Source organism: Carettochelys insculpta, chromosome 3 (assembly GCF_033958435.1).
Source record: "Carettochelys insculpta isolate YL-2023 chromosome 3, ASM3395843v1, whole genome shotgun sequence".
Taxonomy (NCBI): Eukaryota; Metazoa; Chordata; order Testudines; family Carettochelyidae; genus Carettochelys; species Carettochelys insculpta.
Window position 1 is genome coordinate 19650761 of NC_134139.1, and position 18924 is coordinate 19669684.

The window sequence follows — 18924 nt, forward strand, 5'->3', positions numbered from 1 at the left end:
CTAAAACAAACAAACAAAAAACTTACAGTTTTCCATTGCAAGATTCCAGTAAATAAAAAGTGGTTACAAAATAAAGCATTTTGAAAACACCACAAGGCTTTTTTTCAAAAAGGCTACATATTATTGAAAAAAAATTACAGGAATAATTCTGGTTACCATTTGTGAATGAGATCTTAAATGAAAGTTTCAATCACTTGTGTTCATTAGCAATTATTTAGTCCTATTCAGAAGAGTCGGAGAAATAATGCTAGTGTCCTGGCCAGATTCCAGCTCAAGAAATTACATTCTGCCTACCTAAACCTATACTACAGTTTCAATTAGACATGGTGTTCTTCACTGCTTCTTGTCTTAAGCTTCACTTCTTATGTGGAGACATATATGGGAGGGTCCCTGCTCCCACACAGAGTCTTAATGAAATCAGCAATGCTCTGCACAGGAGCAACTCATGCAGAATTGGAGGTTTTATACATTATTCCTAGGTAAAGTCAGCCACATACTATAAACAAATCACTCTTCTTAACTTCTAGGGGCATAGTGAGGACTTAGTTTAATTCTTTCTTAGCTACTCATAGCAAGAGTCTTCTTCTACTGATTTTATTCTGTGCACTGAATGGACGTGTCTACACTACCACCTTCCTTTGAAGGAAGGATGGTAATTACGGTGTTGGGAGTTTACTAATGAAGTGCTGCCGTGCATAGGCAGCACTTTGTTAAGCAAATTCCCTCCCGTGGCAACTTCAAAGTTTAAAACTTTGAAATACCAGCACACGTCTAGCCGCAGCTCACCCACTGGTACTTCGAAGTGCCAGGGCAACTTCAAAGTCCCCTATACTCCTCAAAATTCAAAACACTAAAATTTTGAGGAGTAAGGGGACTTGGAAGTTGCTCCGGCACTTTGAAGTACTGGCGGATGCACCGCGGCTAGACGCATGCTGGTACTTCGAAGTTTAAAACTTCAAAGTTGCCGCGGGGCAGGGGCGGGGGAGGAATTTGCTTAACGAAGTGCTGCCTATGCACAGCAGCACTTCATTAGTACACTCCCAACACCCTAATTACCATCCTTCCTTGAAGGAAGGTAGTAGTGTAGACACAGCCGGAACAGAATCTGTAGAACAAATAATATTTTATCATAATTAGCACATAAAAGGAACAGAGTTAAGATTATACAGTATCATCAACCACAAGCATTATAAAATCATGAGTCACGTGCACACACCCAAAAATTGTGAGATTTTATTAAGCTAACTATGAAAATTTAAAACATATTATTTTAATTGGCCTTCTGGTTTTTGAGTCCTCAAGGCATATTTGGGTCATATTTTAAAGTTTTGCTTTGCAATCACAGCTATGTCTACACTTGCCTCCTTCTTCGAAGGGGGCCTGGTAACCAGGGTGATGGGAGATTACTAATGAAGTGCTGCAGTGCATATGCAGCACTTCATCAGGCAAATTCTCCCCCACAGAAACTTTGAAGTGTCAAACTTCGAAGTACTGGCATGCCATGTAGCTGCGGTTACTTCCAAGTAATTGCCCATCACCCTGATTACCATGCCCCCTTTGAAGAAGGGGGGCAAGTGTAGACATAGCCCATGACAGCTGGAATGGCACCCTTTTTAAAAATGAACAGTGAGAGGCTCACCAAATAACATGACTCCAGGAGACAAGGCTTTAAGAAAAACATCAGTTATCACAAGACTCGGAATAAAAGCCATGGAAGTGGGCAACAGAGACTGGAAATCTTAACTCTGGCATTGTTTGACTTTCCAGCCTTAGTTGCATACATTTAGTGCAGTTTTTTTAAAAAAAACATAGGTAGAAAATGCTCCTCCTGTGCCTATCTTAAAAAATTAACTCAGTGTAATAGGCTAACAGACTATACAAGGATAACACCACAGCAGACCAGCTTGTTACAATTACAAAAAAAAATGCTTTACGACATCCTGACTCCCAATAGTATTATTCATCCCAGAGAACTGTAATTCTCCCCATCGGTCCCATTATCCCACCAGTCAGTTCAGTTCATCAGATGGAAGTGCAAAATACTATTACTAATTTGGTAGGGTAAATAGACTTACCAACAGCAAACTATGCTGTGAAAGTTCTACAGTGAACTTTACAGAATAAAAACCAGGCAGAAGGGCGCTCCTTCAGCTGCTGCCTGTGTCTTCCCCATGTAAAACATTTCACAGCTTGTCTCATTATTGCATTTGTAAAAACACTGTCTGAAAGCAGTGGTGCATAAATGAATTATTTAAGTTTTGCAGCAAATCGCCCTGATCTTGTGTGCAGCTTCTTAATGCACTCTAAGTGAGCCCTAGGAGGCAAATCATAGCAGACAAGGGGTGTAATGTAAACCAAGTTTTATTAGCCACGAAAAAGCCACACTATAACATTTATTAAGTACCAAAGACAGTGCATTTAAATAAGTTTGATTTGGTGAATAATAGCCAACATGGCATCTATCTTCCCTTGTTCCAAGTGCTTCCTTTTCAAAAACGTTTATTCTCTTGTCAGTCGCGTTAATGTAATGGACTCTCATTTTTAGCAAATAGTGATTTTCAACAAATTACCATGTGTCACAAACAGTCTGCAGCTTGCCAGCTTTAATAGTTTATAGAAAAGTGAAAGTGCATTAGTGTTATCATTTGCCTGTTATCAGCACTAGCTCCATGCTTTCTGCTGCCCTCGGCAAACTGGAAAACATACACCTCCCAGATCCCATTGCCATTCATTCAATAAACAGTCACTAAACATTTGGCTGTCCTTAATGTTTTTCTACCATGAGCAACAGCTACTTGTGGTGATGTGACAGAGTACCCTTTGTAACCAAACATCTTTTATTATAGCTACACTTTTGAACATAGAACAAAATTAAAATGCAGATAAGTGGGTCTCCTATACCCGCACCCTTTTTTTTTTCATTCCATTAAGTGAATTTCAGAAAGAGGCTACTGCTGTCCTTCACTCTCTACGTTCAAGAGACAAATCATCTTTCCTCTTGGCCAAGAAGATAATTCCAAGTCCAGACAGACAATAACACTAAAAAAAAAAAATTAAATATACTAAAGTACTCAATGGGCAGACGCTTGCTGATAAATATTTAATGGATCTGATAGCACAAGTTGGATATTTGTAAAATATAGCCAGTTTGTTCTTTGTCTCCTCTCTCTTTCTCTTTCCAGCTTTACTAAATTATCTGCCATAAAAATGGCAATTTCTCTCTGCAGATTCGAGTGGTTAGTTGTTTAAAGATTACAGCAAAACAAGCAAAGTAGATAAATGGCAAACAAGTGCCACTCCCCTCAGTCTAATCCTCTTGTCAGGAAGACTTTCCCATTGCCTGCTGATCTCTGGGTATGAACAGGAGAGCAAACCTTATTAGATTAGAAGGCCATACTGAAGATAGGACATTGTTTCTTCTTCCCTGAAAATTCATGCCAAAATAAATCAAACAAAGGACACAAATGGCCTCTGGTTTGTTTTAAGATTATTTTGCACTCCCAGAAATAATATCTGTCAATAATGTTTGGGCAACGGCAATTGTTTTATATCTGGCCCAGACAATTATTAGACTCAAATGTGAGAACTGAAAGCGGGATATTGGTTCTGAGGAATGCAGGACCACTACTGTTTTTTCAAGAAAGTGCCTATGTAACGTTTACTCACCCATAGAAATCTGAGGACAATTACTGTCTGTTTTGGGAGGGAGGTTTTTAATCTGTTGGTACGAAGTGAAGAATAAAAACTTATTATTTTTATGACCAATCACATTTTTCTTACGAGTCACAGAGCTGTTCTCTTTTCCCCTCTGGGCAGGTAGAACAGTTCTTGCAAACTGTGGGGTACAGAGCTGGAAGCTCAGATAATTAAAGGTTCTGATGGCCAGAAGCTGCTGCCCTTACTCATGTTGAAGTCAGTGGAGCTATTCATTCATTGAGATACTGTTCTTCACAAGAAAGATAGCAGAATCCAGGTCTTAAGCTTCTGCAGTATGGATTTTCAAAAAATTATTTTTAATTATTTTGTTCCTTGTCCTTTGCACTGCTCAATAGAAAGCACCCATTCTCTTTGTTCTAGTCTATTTTCTTGAGAGGCAGTCATCACTGAAGTATCTGAGCAGTTCAGGAACCCCAGGGCCTTGAAGCCTGCAATGGCAGCATCCAGATCGCACAGGTGGATGACCCTGTGCAGCAGCATCGTGTTGACAGCTCTGATGACCTAAATGGGGAGGAGGAGAACATGTGCTCCCATGAGGGCATGGCAGACCATCCCCCCGGCTCCCAACCCTAGCCTGCCCCCTGTCCCCTCTGAGCCTCCTCCTTGCCTGACCCCTGTCTGCCCCTACACTTCCTCCCAGCCTGCTCCCTGGCTGCCTGGCCCCTTCAGCCAGGGGTTCACCTCATCCCAGCCCCCCACCCACCCATGGGGGGCATGTGACCCAGGCCTGACTTACCTCCATGAGTATGGCCCCAATGGTGGCCTTGCCCACCTGCAACTGTTGTCCCACGGAGTGGCAGGAGTCCAGGGTGGCCAGTTTCCAGATGGTGATCATGACCTGCTTCTCCAGAGCAAGTCGCACGTGGGTGTCCTGGGGTTGGAGTGAGGGGCGAGCCAGTGGCAGATCTCGTCGAACGTCTGCCTCGATATGTGGAAGTTCTGCAGCCATCCTTCATCATCCCGCTCGCCCAGCAGCAGACACTCCCACCAGTCGGTGTTGCTGGGGTGGGTCCAGAGGGATCCCAGCAGTCCCGGGGGGCTGCTCAGCCACCCGAGTAGATTTGGGGCAGCTTCAGCAACAGTGCAGAGCACTGACAGCAGAGTCTCCAGGATGAGGGTGTCCTCATGCAGGAGCTGCTGCTTTGCCTCCATCCTGGGGCATGAGTGGGCTCTGCCAGGGTGGGGACAGCTGGGCAGCACTCAGCTCATGCGGGGTGGAGAGTGGAGGGAGGGGCCCTTTAAGGGAGCATCTGGCTGCGGCCCCGGAAGGGCTTTTTGGCCCATCCATGGCGTTTCCTACCTCCTTTCGTTTGAAGGAGTGTTTGGGCCTTGTGGACACTCCCTTTCGAAAGACCACAGCGGCACCACAAAAGGGTGGATCAACTCATTGATCTGTTTTTAGCGTGCAGTCACGCCCTTTTAACAGCCACGATTTCGACCTCTCCTTGTCGATTTTTGCCCTTTCAACGGGGTGTTCACCAGTAGACCCAGCTTTTATGTCTGCTTTTCTAATTGATGCTCTGGACTTATGGTGCACGTCTTGCATTAAGAAGAGTATTTCCTACCTAAAATGAGGCTACTTAGTACTGTGATGTTCCAGTGTTCGTAGTGAAGTACCTTACCCGGTAACAGTAGGTAGGGGGAGATGTGATTTTAACTTTAAGTGTGATAAGAAAGTAACCACTTGAACTGCATATCTCACTACTCTCATGAGCTAGTCACACTCTCCTCCTGCATTTTATACAGTAACGAGCCGTTAAAATAAATCTATTCAAAAGAATCAACATAAACCAATTTTCATTCTACTCCTTTCTCTTTTAATACAAATCTCCATGGTACTACATGAGAATTTCAATATGTCCCCCGTACATAATTACTGGTGCGGGTTTGGGGGCCAAGCAGACCTAAAGAAGGATTGCTTCAAAGAGCTGACATTGTCAAGAAAAGATGCCAATTATTATCAATATATAAAGACTCTGTTCAAATTTGTATAATTTTATTTTATATGTTTCCCACCTGATTTACAATATAAACACCCATTGTTTTCATATTGTACTGATTTTTTCAAGTTTGATGGTCATGTCTGCCAATCACCTAGTAGGCAGCTCCCAGATTACTTGGTAGATATGTTTTGTAAGCAATTTTACAACCTCCAGCCCTTTCCCCATTCCCATCCCTTGAACAAATCCTGATAACTGGTATTGATTGATTTTAAAGTGAACACTGGAATGGAACAAGTGTAATCACATCACATTGAGATACAGATTCTAAATGTTTCTAAAAATAAATTATTCTATTATTCTTCCTATTGATTATGGGAATATGGGAATATAGTTAGTTTAGAAGTTTATGCTCATGAGATGGGGATGGCATGAGCAGGCCCAGCATCAAGTAATCAAAAACCTTCCAAGGTCATCTTATCATGTGAACTTCCTTCCCTCCTCCCTTCTGACCCCACTTCTTCCCACCCCCCGCCCCAACCACCTTAAAAGAGAAAGCATGTCGTCTGAGCCTTTAGGCAAAAGTCAACACTTCCCTACAGTGCTTGGTCCCTATCCAAAAAAAACGCAGTTAGCATGCTTAGAGAAAAGTTATGATTGTAAGGACTATATTTTCTTCAGGGGCCAGTGATTTGGGGTACCTCTGTTTGAATGTTCACGTTGATGACCCCTTAGCAGGCCAGATTTTCAGAATGTGGATACACAGCTCTTTTTGAATATCAATCCTTTTAACTGTGTAATACATACAGTTAGGCGGTTAAAACTTGATGCACCTAAATTCATGACGGATTTTGAAAATTTAGGCTCTGAATCTACAAACACTCAGATATTTACTTAAATGTATGTTCATGAGTTCTCTTCCTGAAGTAAATGGGATCATCCACGAGCTTAAATTTACAGGCGTGTATTAATGTTTGCAGGACTGGGGACTTAGTTTCCAACCATGAAATTTCAATAGGTATTTTGGCCTAGCTAACAACTGTGTGCAATAAAAAGGACTGGAGGAGGAGGGAGGGCAAACGTTTAGGCTTTAGTCCTGCACTGAGATTTGCTAAGGAGGATCCTTAGTCTCACGTAACTTCCTACTGAAATCAATTTGACTACATACAGACGTAAAGACCCATGTAAGTGATCTCTTTACCACTGTTTAAAGATCTGTTCAATAGTATTTTTAGTTAATCCTTCTCTAATAAGAAGTGCCCACATCTTTAAAAGAGGTACCAGAACACAATTCAGATACCATCATTCTTAAGTGACAATAATGCTCTTGGTGCAACATAGTTTTAGCTTTGGCCAAGAGTGCCAGAACAGCATTCTGGCATAATTTGAGCCCTGGTTCTAGATGGTGCAGGTTGTAGTTCCTATAGCTAAGATTGCCTGACACCTTCCTTTTTAAAAAATCTACTTTTTGGTTGCTTATAATCATGTAAGCTGAAATTTTCCATGCTAGGTTTCTGCCTGAGTCTGAGTTTTTGGAAGAATTGTGCAAAAACTATTCAGCTGTTTCTCAGAACAGGATTAAGGAACAATATCTTACTTTGCCAATGTTAAAAAAACAAACAAACAAACAAACAAAAACTTCTCATAACTATTTCCCTGAAGAGCTCCAGCAATTTCATGCTTTGGAGCAGAGATCTGAATAGGAGGTAACAAATAATCTGGGATGTGCTTTTTGCCATGCTAAGACAATACATATCGGATCATATATTATTTGGGAAAAAAGACTGCATATACACTGGGACTGTCATTTCCTAACATATTTCACTGCTTGACCTTGAAGCCTTAATATTCTTTTAGGTAAGGTTTTTTGTGTGTGTATGTTTAAAACAAAAATGTACAAAAAAAGTATTATGTGTAGAAAATCAGTTTGCCTTTTGGATCCCATTGGGTGGACTACTGAAAAGGAAAAATGCATTTGACACATGGCTTTATAATGAAAAATATAATCTAGTAAGTGGCATACGTCACCAATTTATATTTATTGACATCTGACAACATCAGTATATACAAAAATTCCTTTCAGAGTATAACTAATAGCTTGAGCATATCAATACTAGTGTGAGTTCTCCCAAATAAAACCCTAATCCTGCAAACACTTACGCAACACAGAACTACTAGCGTTCATAAAAGTGTGTGATACCTGTGCCTTAAGTCTTAAAAAAGCAGACAAAATGGATTTTTACCCAAAACACTGTCAATAAGTCAGCCAAGCTTTAATAAATCTCATTTAATGATTCCAGACCTTCCACAGAAGACCATATTAAAGTTACTGTCAAGTAGGCAAAGCATCTTATGAAGGGACTACATAAAACTGTAAAGTTAATTACACATGCCCCCAAATACCCTCCTCATACCAAACTGTTACCATCCTTACTCAGTGCCCTTTCTCAACAGTCTTTCTCGAAGGACAGATCTTCAAAAGAAAAATTGGAGTAAGCTCATAGATTTTTGTTTGTGACAGCCTATATTTTCAGATTTACAAAATAACCATTTTCTACATATGCAGCCAATTGAGTTCTGCATAAATTTAATCTAATTGGAAGTGCATAGGTGACATATAAAACAAGTGCACCCCCAAAAATGCTCACTGTGCATTTCTTTGTCCCTATGGACACATTTAAAAATATAAGGAATTTTGTCATAACTGTTTTCAGTACTATTTGATGTCTTTGAGCCACCAGAATGAGTAGAGGGAGCTTTAAATGCCTTGGCTGGTTTATTGATTTCTTCCCCCAATTCTATGAAATTAACTAAGTTCATTCATAAGAGCCTTCTTATAAAAGTGTATCCTCTAAATGCTGTTTCAAGGGAAACAATAACTTGAAAGTTCAAACCTTACTAGAAAATATATGATATAAAAGTGCTTTTAAAGAAAAACTGAAAAAATATTGTCAAATAACCTTTTCTGAACAATGATACTTTCAGCCATATTGGGCTTGGGGGGCGCAGAAATGGCTGAGGAAAGAGAGGGATGCAACTTTTCAAATGCATATTTCTAGTAACCTTTTTTTCTTTTTAATTTAAAACACTAAAAGATGAAAACTCAGACTTCTTTTTCAGACATAATTTATTAACCTACTAGTGCTGCTCTTTGAGAATTCTGCTGACTAGAATCTACCTTGTTCTCTGCCAGGCAATAGCAGATAAATTAAAACCATGAGATATGAAACAACAAGTTACTTTTTTGTGTGTGCAATTTCCTATGAAATTTGGACCAATATGATTGTGACCTGATGATTTTATAGTGATTGTAACAAATGGCAAAGAGCCAGTTTCACGCACACCTATGTTGAGACATGTAAATTAAATGTGGTTAATACACCACTGTAAATGTGTAGTACCTGTAACTAATATCTGAAAATGGCGTTATATAACCACAAATAAATATTACTTCCTTCATCAGAACTTGTATTCAGAGCACAGCTATGGGAATTAATCATGACTAATGCAACTGAGAATAAAGGGTGTATCTGTGACTTCTTACTTCTCTGAATGCTTCAGATACAATATTTGGTATTATTTTCCCCACAGACATTTTCCCTCCTTAACACCACACAAAGGCATTTATGCAGCCAGAATAATATAAAGCATGGGCCTCTCACAACATTTCAGTTCCTTGGTGGCATAAAGCATTGTGAAAAATCCAGAATTTGCCTTATTTCAGCCCCAGAGATGGCTCCAACCAGCATAAAAAAGATGTGAGAAATTTACGTACAAATGCACATACTGATTTCTTTGAAAACAAAAAGCAGCCAAGTAGCACTGTAAAGACTAGCCAAATAGGTCTGTCCCACGAAAGCTCACCTAATAAACTATTTTGCTAGTCTGTAAAGTGCTACTTGACTGCTTTTTGTTTTGATAGTGTATAGACTAGCACGGCTTACTCTCTGTTACTGATTTCTTTGAGTTTATCCGTGTTCCTTAGGAACACATTGCACAGTTGAAATGAATAATGAGCTTACCAAGGAATTGTTAATGAAATTTCATTAGCTGTATTAAGAAAGATCATACAACTAATATTAGGGCAGTGTAAAATACCTCATTTTCTCTCTAAGAATGTCTGTGGGTTTGGTTTGAATGAGTCTGACTGTTGGATCCTCATGTGAAGCAAATACAAACAGCTCCATTAATCTACTCATGAGTAACAATGGGGGTTCACATAAGTACAGGGTTTCAAACAGATATACGTCCTGCTGGACTGGACTTGACTTCTAGAAATGAAAACCAACAACATTTAAATGTATTTATGTCTCTTCACAGTTTCATGAAATATTAATTTAAGATTCTTAATCTTCATTTGCTTGATTTGCCATAAGGGTGAACAGGATTAATTCTTAAAAGCAAAACTTGAGACAGGTCAAGTATATGCATCACGTGCTAGTGTAAACTTTGTGTAGTTTGGAGAAGTTGCACAAGGGCCTTTACACCAGATGGATGTGACTGTTATCTCTAGTGAGTTCATTCCCATATCAGGTCCAATTAGGCTATGAAACTCACGGACACAAGAGGCTGCCAAGAGTTTGGCAGGATTCACAAAATGATTGGGCATTTCTATGGAAATTGAGACCAACTATAGTTACACTAGATAGACTTAAAAAAAAACAAAACCAGCAAATGCTCTAGATAGACAATAAGACCCCCATGGTTTAAGACATAAGCCAACTTCCAGATAATACAATTGAGAAGAAAATTCCCTTCTGAGAAAGTTATTATATAAATGTCTGCTTTGTGACTTCTTGCTACTTCTTCTAAAGCCTATGGTCGTGGCCACTGATGGCTACTGGCCTTTGAATCAACGCATTGAGCAGTTTTGAAATTCCTACATTACTCATTTCACACATGCAAATTTTAAGATGTTCATAAAACTCTGGTTTTACATAGGTGTTAAAAGAAACACAATTATGAGAGTATGGTATGGGTCTGCTGTACTCCTAAAAAATATATCTTACTGAATTAAGGCTTGAATTTGAAGCTAAGAAATTCAAACTGGACCTAAGACACACATGATAAATAAGGTTATTAACCATGCAGCAGCTTAGGAAGAGGGGAGTAGCTGATTTTTAGACACTTAGTCTGGGTCTACACTTGCTCCCAACTTCGAAGGGGGCATGTTAATCAGGGTGATGGGAGATTACTAATGAAGTGCTGCAGTGAACGTGCAGCACTTTATTAGGCTAATTCTTCCCTGTGGCAACTTTGAAGCTTCAAACTTTGAAGTGCCGGCATGCGTGTAGCCATGGGCACTTCGAAGTGCATTACTTCAAAGTCCCTTTACTTCAAAACTTTTCAAAATTTTGAGGACTAAAGGGACTTCAAAGTAGCTCAGGCCTGTGGCTACAAACACACTGGCACTTTGAAGTTTGAAGCTTCAAAGTTTCCATGGGGGAGAATTAGCCTAGTGAAGTGCTGCATATTCACCACAGCACTTCATTAGTAATCTGCTGTTGTCCTGATAAACATGCCCCCTTCGAAGTTGGGGGCAAGTGTAGACAAGCTCTTAAAGTGTTTAAATCCACAGAAGATGTCCTTCTGAAATGACAGACTATAGTTGAACCACAGATATTGGCTTGATGAAGGAATTACTTCGTTGCACAATAGGCAATCATAAAGGAGCTTTCTGGCCTGAAAATCTACAAAGCCATAAGTTCTCCAAAAATTTTAGATCCAATTCCCCATGTCCCTTATTACACCAGTAGACGCTCTACACTTACATGGGGATTCACCAATTTTACCGAAGACAAAGCATGGCCTCGTTTTTTCTTGTGCATGTGGGTGCAGGTGTGGGTCAGCGAGAGCTCTTTGCAGCAGAACGGCAGTGACATAGCCAGAAAACGAGTAGAGGAAAATCAATAATAGCTGGACATTCATTTAAACAAATGCATCATCCAGTAAACAGTGCAACAGCTTTAAAATCTAAACAAGAAAAGGCGAACTTTGTTCACCTCAGAGCTCCAGCTGTTTTGTGTTTTGAGACCGTACACCACAGCTGGCCTGATGAGCTCTGAATCCTGGGAAAAGGGGAAACATTTAAGCTAACTTAAACAGAAGGATGTAACCCACCCCCAGGCCTGAGAGATAACAGGTGGGAGCCTTGCTCTGCCACTGTGCCTTGAGGGTAAAATCTGGCATGCCGAGGTAGCTTCAGAACAAAAGTCACTCACGTTCTGTTTGCCATACTTCTCAGTACCTTCTCTATCTATTCTTCATGTGTGACAGCACTCTGTCTGCACTGCCTTAAGTACCATTCATTATTATAAAACTAGCTTGTAGAGCTGAAGCTGTGGTGGGATGTGGGCAAGTATTGGGCTGTACGGTCCTGTCAAAATAGTGGCATTGTGTGAATGCGTCATGTGTCACATCCCTGGATGTGAGCTGAACTGTAATGAACACACAGACCTGTACTGATTCTAACACAGTACTAGCCCGGGAACAATTGTGACCTTCAAAGTCATGGCTGCTGCTGGATTGCCCCATGCTAGCTCCACTACTGGGAGGCAATGCGTCTGGAGATGGCACAGGCAGGTGACCACTGCTACAGCCTAGGCAGGCCTGCCAACAGGGACAGGCAAAGCATTGGGACCCAGCATTTCAAAAGTTACAAGCCCCTTTGACCTGTCAGAGTAGCGCTGTTTTGCTGCTCTGTGTGACTGCGGGGCGGGGTGGGACACTGGGATCTGGGCAGCACTAAGGGCTCATTGCCAAAGGTCCTGCCCTTTCTGTTGTTGGCTCTGCCACTTCTGGGGGCATGGAGCCAGGCCCCACTCCCACATTGCCCCTGGGACCACAGTGGCTGTTGGCCCCACTGAGCCTGCGTTAGGGCACAGTATGCTGTCCCTGTAACCTTAAGTCATAATAATGGGCAGCCCTGTGTGCACACCCTAGGCAGAAGGCCTCTTGGTCTGCCAGCCAGTGTCAAAGGGGCATGGCCTTGCAGTGCTTCCTTACCCCAAACATGATTCTATAGAGACAAAAAGTATCAACTATTTGGCTGTCCCCTTCCTTCTACTTGTCGGTGAGCATCCAGAGTTCAGGCAATGCCATCACTTCTGTCAATGGATGGGAAAAGAATAAGGTCACCTGGAGCAAGGCTCTCCTCAATGCTGCTTTATAAACATCTTCCCCTCCAAAACACTGCTCAAACTGCTGCTGAAAAAAACCAGCAGGGATCTCAGCTTTACTGGACAAGATCGTCACTGCTGAATTTATGGCTTGACTGGGCCTTTGGATATGTATTTCATTTCAGCATCGGATGGGCTCAATGTGCAGGAGGGAGTGAGAAGCACATCGAGCATTTTTTAGACTCTCTAGCCTAAAGATATTTGTTCAGCTCAGCGATGGGTACAAGTCTTTGCTTTTCCTTGTGCGTGTCACTCACACAGTCAGAGTTCAGAAATTATAACAGCTGCACATGTAGGATAAGACACAAAAAACAGTCGAGAGGGCGGGGATAGTAGAAAGACGTTTCCAAAATGCTGAAGTCCAGGACAACTGTACTAATAACAACTGTGGTACACCAGTGCACACAAGAGTAGAATTTGACACATATTTTGCGCAGAGAACTACAACAAGGGAAATAGTTGGAAATCCCAGAGAGCAGAACCAATTGCCATGAAAGGGGATTGTAATGAAAGAACTATTTTACAAGGATGGTGTACTACAGGCACCAGGCAGATATTCAGATGAGATAATGATTTGATCAATGTGTTGTACTTTATTGGTGGATGCTGAAAAGGTTATGTAACTAGGAGGGGAATCGCTGCTTAATAGCCATTTATAAAGAAGTTTGGGTAGACAATCTATATAAAAGTCCAGATTATAGTAGTCAGAGCCTCACCACATAAATGTCATTTTTACCACCCAGTGTACTGCAAGGATATAACCTTCACAGTTGTGCATGTGTGTTTCTTTTGAAATGTACACAGTGTCACTCGTATAGATGTGGGGAAACGACTAAAAACCATGTTCAAAGTAACCACTCCTCCTTACAATGTGAAATCAAAGCTCTAAAAAACTGCCAGGAAGAATATTAATACTGTCTTAATTGTGAAAGCTCATAAAATAAATGTGTTAGTTGTTATCAGTTAAAGTGAGCACCACAAAGATGAACGACTACCTAGCATCTGGAGTCTATAATGTAGACCCGAGAATTCCTAATAGAACTATGTAAAAAAAAAGATAAACTGAGATTAATAGGTTAAAATGAAAACATATCCCAACAAGACATGAAGTTGAAAACTGCTTGGTCAGAAGTAATATAATCTTTAGGATTTATGTATTTCTAAAAATGCGTTAAGACTGGCATTCCTCTCTTGAATGTCACTAATTCCCAATTCTAAGATTTAGCTACATTTCTTTAAGAAATTTTAACTTGAACAGCCATCTAAATACATTCTGGATTACATTTCACTGATAAGAGAAATTGTGGTGTGAGATCCTCTCAGCTTTCAGTATGCAGGAACAAGCGGTATCAGTGTTTGGATGAGACACCTTCAAGACACTCTTCGATAAGGTAGGAAGTGATGTCCGTAATTCAGTGGATGACATTTCCCCAAGACACTACTGATTCAACATCTCATTTAAGATCTCACTGAGCTTTTCACAAGATTTAAGATGTGAGCCTTAATGTACTGATCACACTGCAGCCTGAGTGACTGCCATCTTAATAACTGCAAAACCTAATTTTCCACTCTAGTTTAAAGTGAATAAAATACTCTTCACTTCTTCTCCTAAACTGTTGTGTAGTTTGCTCTGATCTGTTAGATCATTGTTGTTGTTCACCAATAAATGAAATGATCTCTCTGCATAGCTTTGAACTTCAATCTAATAAATACTTTGGGCCTGATAACAATTCACACTAGCTCCCTTCATGTTGTCCTGGCAATGCAGGGTCTCCAAGAAGAGCCTAAGTGCAATTTAAGGCCCATGTACACTGCCAGATTTAGTGTAAATGAGAATCAAAATCTACATGATCTTTTGGTGTGAAAGTTATTATAGAAATACAACTTATTATAATATGAATAATAATTATCCACATTTCCAACCCTCTCAGATTGGCCAGGAGTCTCCCAGAAGTTACTAAAGCCAGTCCAGGAGACTTTAGGCCAATAAAAGTTCTAGCAGAGCAGCAGGGCTAAGGCAAGCTCTCTACATACATTGACTCTGTTCATCTCCCAGATGCAACTGGCATATATGGCTCTTGGGTGCAGAGGTGGACAGAAGCCCTCCACACCTTGTTCCTGCATCTTCCTCATGCCTGGAGTGTTGGTTCCGCAGATCCCATTGGCCAGGAACTGCAGCCAGTGGAAGGTATGGTGGTGGTATCTGCAGGTAGGGGCAATGCACAGGGCAGCATAGTTGCCCCTGAGCATAGGAGCCCAACATGATGGTCACTTCTTAGAAACAACTGAGGTAAGTGCTGCCTGGCCAGAGCCTTCATCCCTTTCCAAGTATTGCTCTGAGCCCTCTTCCACACCCAAGCTCCCTCCCAGACTACATACATCAAATCCGGTCCAGCATTCGACCCCCACCCCAGCCTCTTCCTACACCCAAGCTACATCCCAGACTCCAGTGAGTTTGATAAAGATCTAATCAAACTTGATGTCAGGTGGAGCCTGGGTTTTAGGTCAAAATTTCACAAAAGCCTTTTTTACAAATGATCTTTCATTGTAACCATTGGATCATGGATTTCCTTCCTTCAAGATTGTCCCCTCAAGCCACTTTATTTATAAATTGGAATTCTGATATTAGCACTATTCACTTTTCCCCCATGCATTTTTGTTTCTAGCAAAAACTAACGTTCTATTTCATTACCAGCTTGAAAATCCTATTCTTCAGTTTATTATTATTTATTGCAAAATTAATTGGCAATCAGAGTACAATGTTGCTACTGTATTTCTATTTATTATGGAGATTATAGTATGTATTAAACATAAATGCTATTTAAACCATTTCCAGGAGCTAATGGCTAGAGCTCTCCTAATCTGTGCATATCCGCTTTATATCTGCAGGTGTCTGTATCCAAGATGTGTCTACAGATATTCACAGCTCATTTTTGTGGATATGGATGTGAATTCAGAAACAAATTTTGTATCAAGAATTGTGCAAATTTGAGGATATGCACTTTATACCCACCGATACCCACAGCCGGAGGTGCGGATGCTGATATCCACAGATCATTTTTGCAGATGTGGATGCTAATTTTTTATCTGTGAAGGATTCTACAAATGGCAGGTCTAAGGGTTGTTCATTGGTTTACTGGGATATTACTGCATATACTACATAGCAAATTCTATGACATTTGAAGTTTTAAGAACTCTGAGTTTGCAAGCAAATCTTTTTTCTGTGGAATAAAATGCTGCTTTCCTCAGATGTCCCTTTTTCCCCCTTGAAGTCTGAGACTGATTTTTCACTTTCATGCCATTCTTTCTCTGTGTAACTCTGTTTCTTTAGAACATTTCTCTCTTTCCCCTTTCTATCTTTCCAAGCTTTTTTCTTTCTTCCATCTCAACTGACAGCTTCAGTTTACTTTACATTTTCATCTATTCTCCTTTCTCTGCCCCACTGCCTTAAGCAGACTACAAACCTACAACCATATGAACTGGAATCAAACTCTGAAACTCCAAAATGCCAAAGTAGATTTGAAACATCATAAAATTTGTTCACCCACCACCAATTTTTATAGAAGGGTCAGTTAACTGATTTATATACTCAACAACAACAAAAAAAACACCCAGGGGGAAGAAGTTTGATGTTAATATAGTGCACCTGTAGAGAGATGAACATACATTACTAAAATCACAAGAAATGTGATAGCTTTTCCTCACACTGAAAATATTTTAAGCAGGCTAACACCACTAAATCCAAGGTAGTGCACTGTGTTGTATGCCTGGCCAACTCATTAATATTATAGTGTGAACTCAGTAACTTCTCTCCTGAAATCTCTGAATCATAGGCATTGTCGGAGAGCTTTAATTCTGATAATGTACGCAAGGCTGCCATTTTGTATGTTGACTGATCAAGAAGGGGTCTGCATTATACATACAGCTGCTTACACCAGCTATAGAGGATAAATTTGTTGTATTAACTCCATAAATTTGATAGAGTCAGTAAGGCTTCCACTGCATAATAGCTTAATTTTTCATTCTAATAATAACGGGCTGCCAGCTAAAATGAATGGGAGCAAAAACAAACATTTCTGTTCCATGACATGATCCATGACAGATGTACAGTTTAGGAGGCCCTCGGGCAGGGTATTCCAAGCCTCCCTCCCTTCACCCAATGGCGTTAAAAACATTAACACTAAGAAAAGAGACTGAACTGTAAAGGAACTCATAGGAAAATGACCCAGCTATCCTCTACTTAAATCCACAATTGGCAATATGCCTGATTTAAGACTACATTAAGCATCCGGGATTTTCTAAAGTGCTTACAGACGGTGTGTACAGTACAGCACAGACATAAAGTGGGGAGAGGGAAAATTCTCCCTCTCAGTAACACGTAAAGGTTTCTTGCTTTGATTCTACCAGTTTATTTTTTAAATCCTTCCCTCAACAATATATGATAAATGCTACTAATTAGATTATTAAAGGCTATTATTAGCATTGATTTGATGTAAAGATGCATGAAAATATGTATCCTTTTTAAAAATAAAAAGACCATAAATTTGAATCTTGACAAATTTAGAAAATAGTATAGCCTACATTAGTGCCAACAAGTTACTCAGGCTTTATGTGAGTATTGATTTATCCACTAAATGAAAATGAATAGTTGCCACATCATCTACGTTGTTTTGCTGTCTTTGCAACAGAGAACACATCTTTAAAGAAAGCCAAAACTGCTATTTACAAAAGTGATTGCTTGTAGAACAGTAAGGAAAAAAGTTCACTCTCACAAACATACAGGTGTTCACACTCCAACTCTGATAGTCTTGCTTGGGAGAGTCTATGCAAACTTTAATGTATTTTGTTATAAAGTAGTAATTTTTTGTTGTTGTAAGCAAATAGAACAATTTTGCCAAATATTTGCTAGAGGAATACTTACTATAAAAGCCAAGTAAGTTGTTGGTGGGTGTATGGATAATGTATCTACCAGACAGACAATGGAAGAAAGGAATATTCCCACCATTAAATGCTTCATATTTGAGGCCTGCCAGTGGGTCATTCTTTTATATTGCATTGGACTGCAACAGTCCCAAATGGCCTGAAGTAAAGTAACCATTATAGAAGTCAATAATTATGGTAGTGGCTGAGAAGCTATCCTATTACAATGTGATATAAATTAAAAAAAAATCACCAAACCCCTTGAGGCTCAAAAAATGGGAAAGAGACCTAGAAAACACCCATTCCCTCCAACAAAAGAGGAAAGATCAAAAACTGTACCGTTGGTGAATAAAAATAGACTGCACAACAGCATTATAGATTTCTGAAGTCTTCTTCAAACAAAGGTAAGGTATCATTCAAGCATTCCTGATTGCCTGTCTGCATACTGCCCTTTCTGCACTGATTTTGTGGTTGCACTCAGATCTTGCAATATGTGAGCCATCCTTCCTGGTTTGACCTATTTATGCCTGCACTCAGCCAGCAGAAGAAACAATATTAGCTACTGGTGATTTGATCTCTCTGCCTGAGAAGACATGGGTTGGCCCAACGCAAAGCATGTGGCCAGGAGAAACTTTGGATCTCCATCCTGCAAGGACAGAATGTGTGCCTTCCTGTTAAAGGAAATCAAGCAATTTACAGAGGAGATGCAGGTTTGCTAAGAGTGATCTGGAAAATAAATTTGATTAGTTCTTAACCTGGAATAGATGTGCGCTCACATTGCTACGACTCTGATGACCTGGAAAAAGCATACAAAGGAACTGAGGGTCACAGACCTTGTACTGACACAGTGCTGGGAGCTGCCACTGTTGAGCTGAACAGGAGCTGGAGGAGGGAATGTTGGCAGTCACAGCAGGAGCCACAGGTGGCTCCTTAAAGAGCCACCTGTGGCTTGGAGCCGCCCAGACACCTTTTAAAAATGGCACTGCTGCTGGCTCAGCGGGTGGGATGAAAAGGTTCCATGAGTTAGATTCTGGTCCATAGGCCACATGTTGGATGCCCCGACCTAGCTGCCCTCACTGAAGTCGACAGTGAAACTCCCTTATTGAGGGCAGAGTTGTATAATGACAATGTGATTTTGAAAATCCTGCCCTTTTGGAATGTTTTGTAGT

The 18924-nt window shown here is 40.4% G+C and overlaps 1 long non-coding RNA gene across 2 annotated transcripts in view; it reads left to right on the top strand.

Annotated features, from left to right (window-relative positions):
* The window catches only part of LOC142010207 (uncharacterized), a 188307-nt gene extending 170274 nt beyond the window's left edge, over positions 1 to 18033 (top strand). For both annotated transcript variants that reach the window (XR_012644725.1, XR_012644726.1), the window contains exons 4-5: positions 14892 to 15023; positions 15725 to 18033. This is a non-coding gene — a long non-coding RNA (uncharacterized LOC142010207). The remainder of the gene's footprint in view (positions 1 to 14891; positions 15024 to 15724) is intronic.
* The last annotated feature ends 891 nt before the right edge of the window (positions 18034 to 18924 follow it).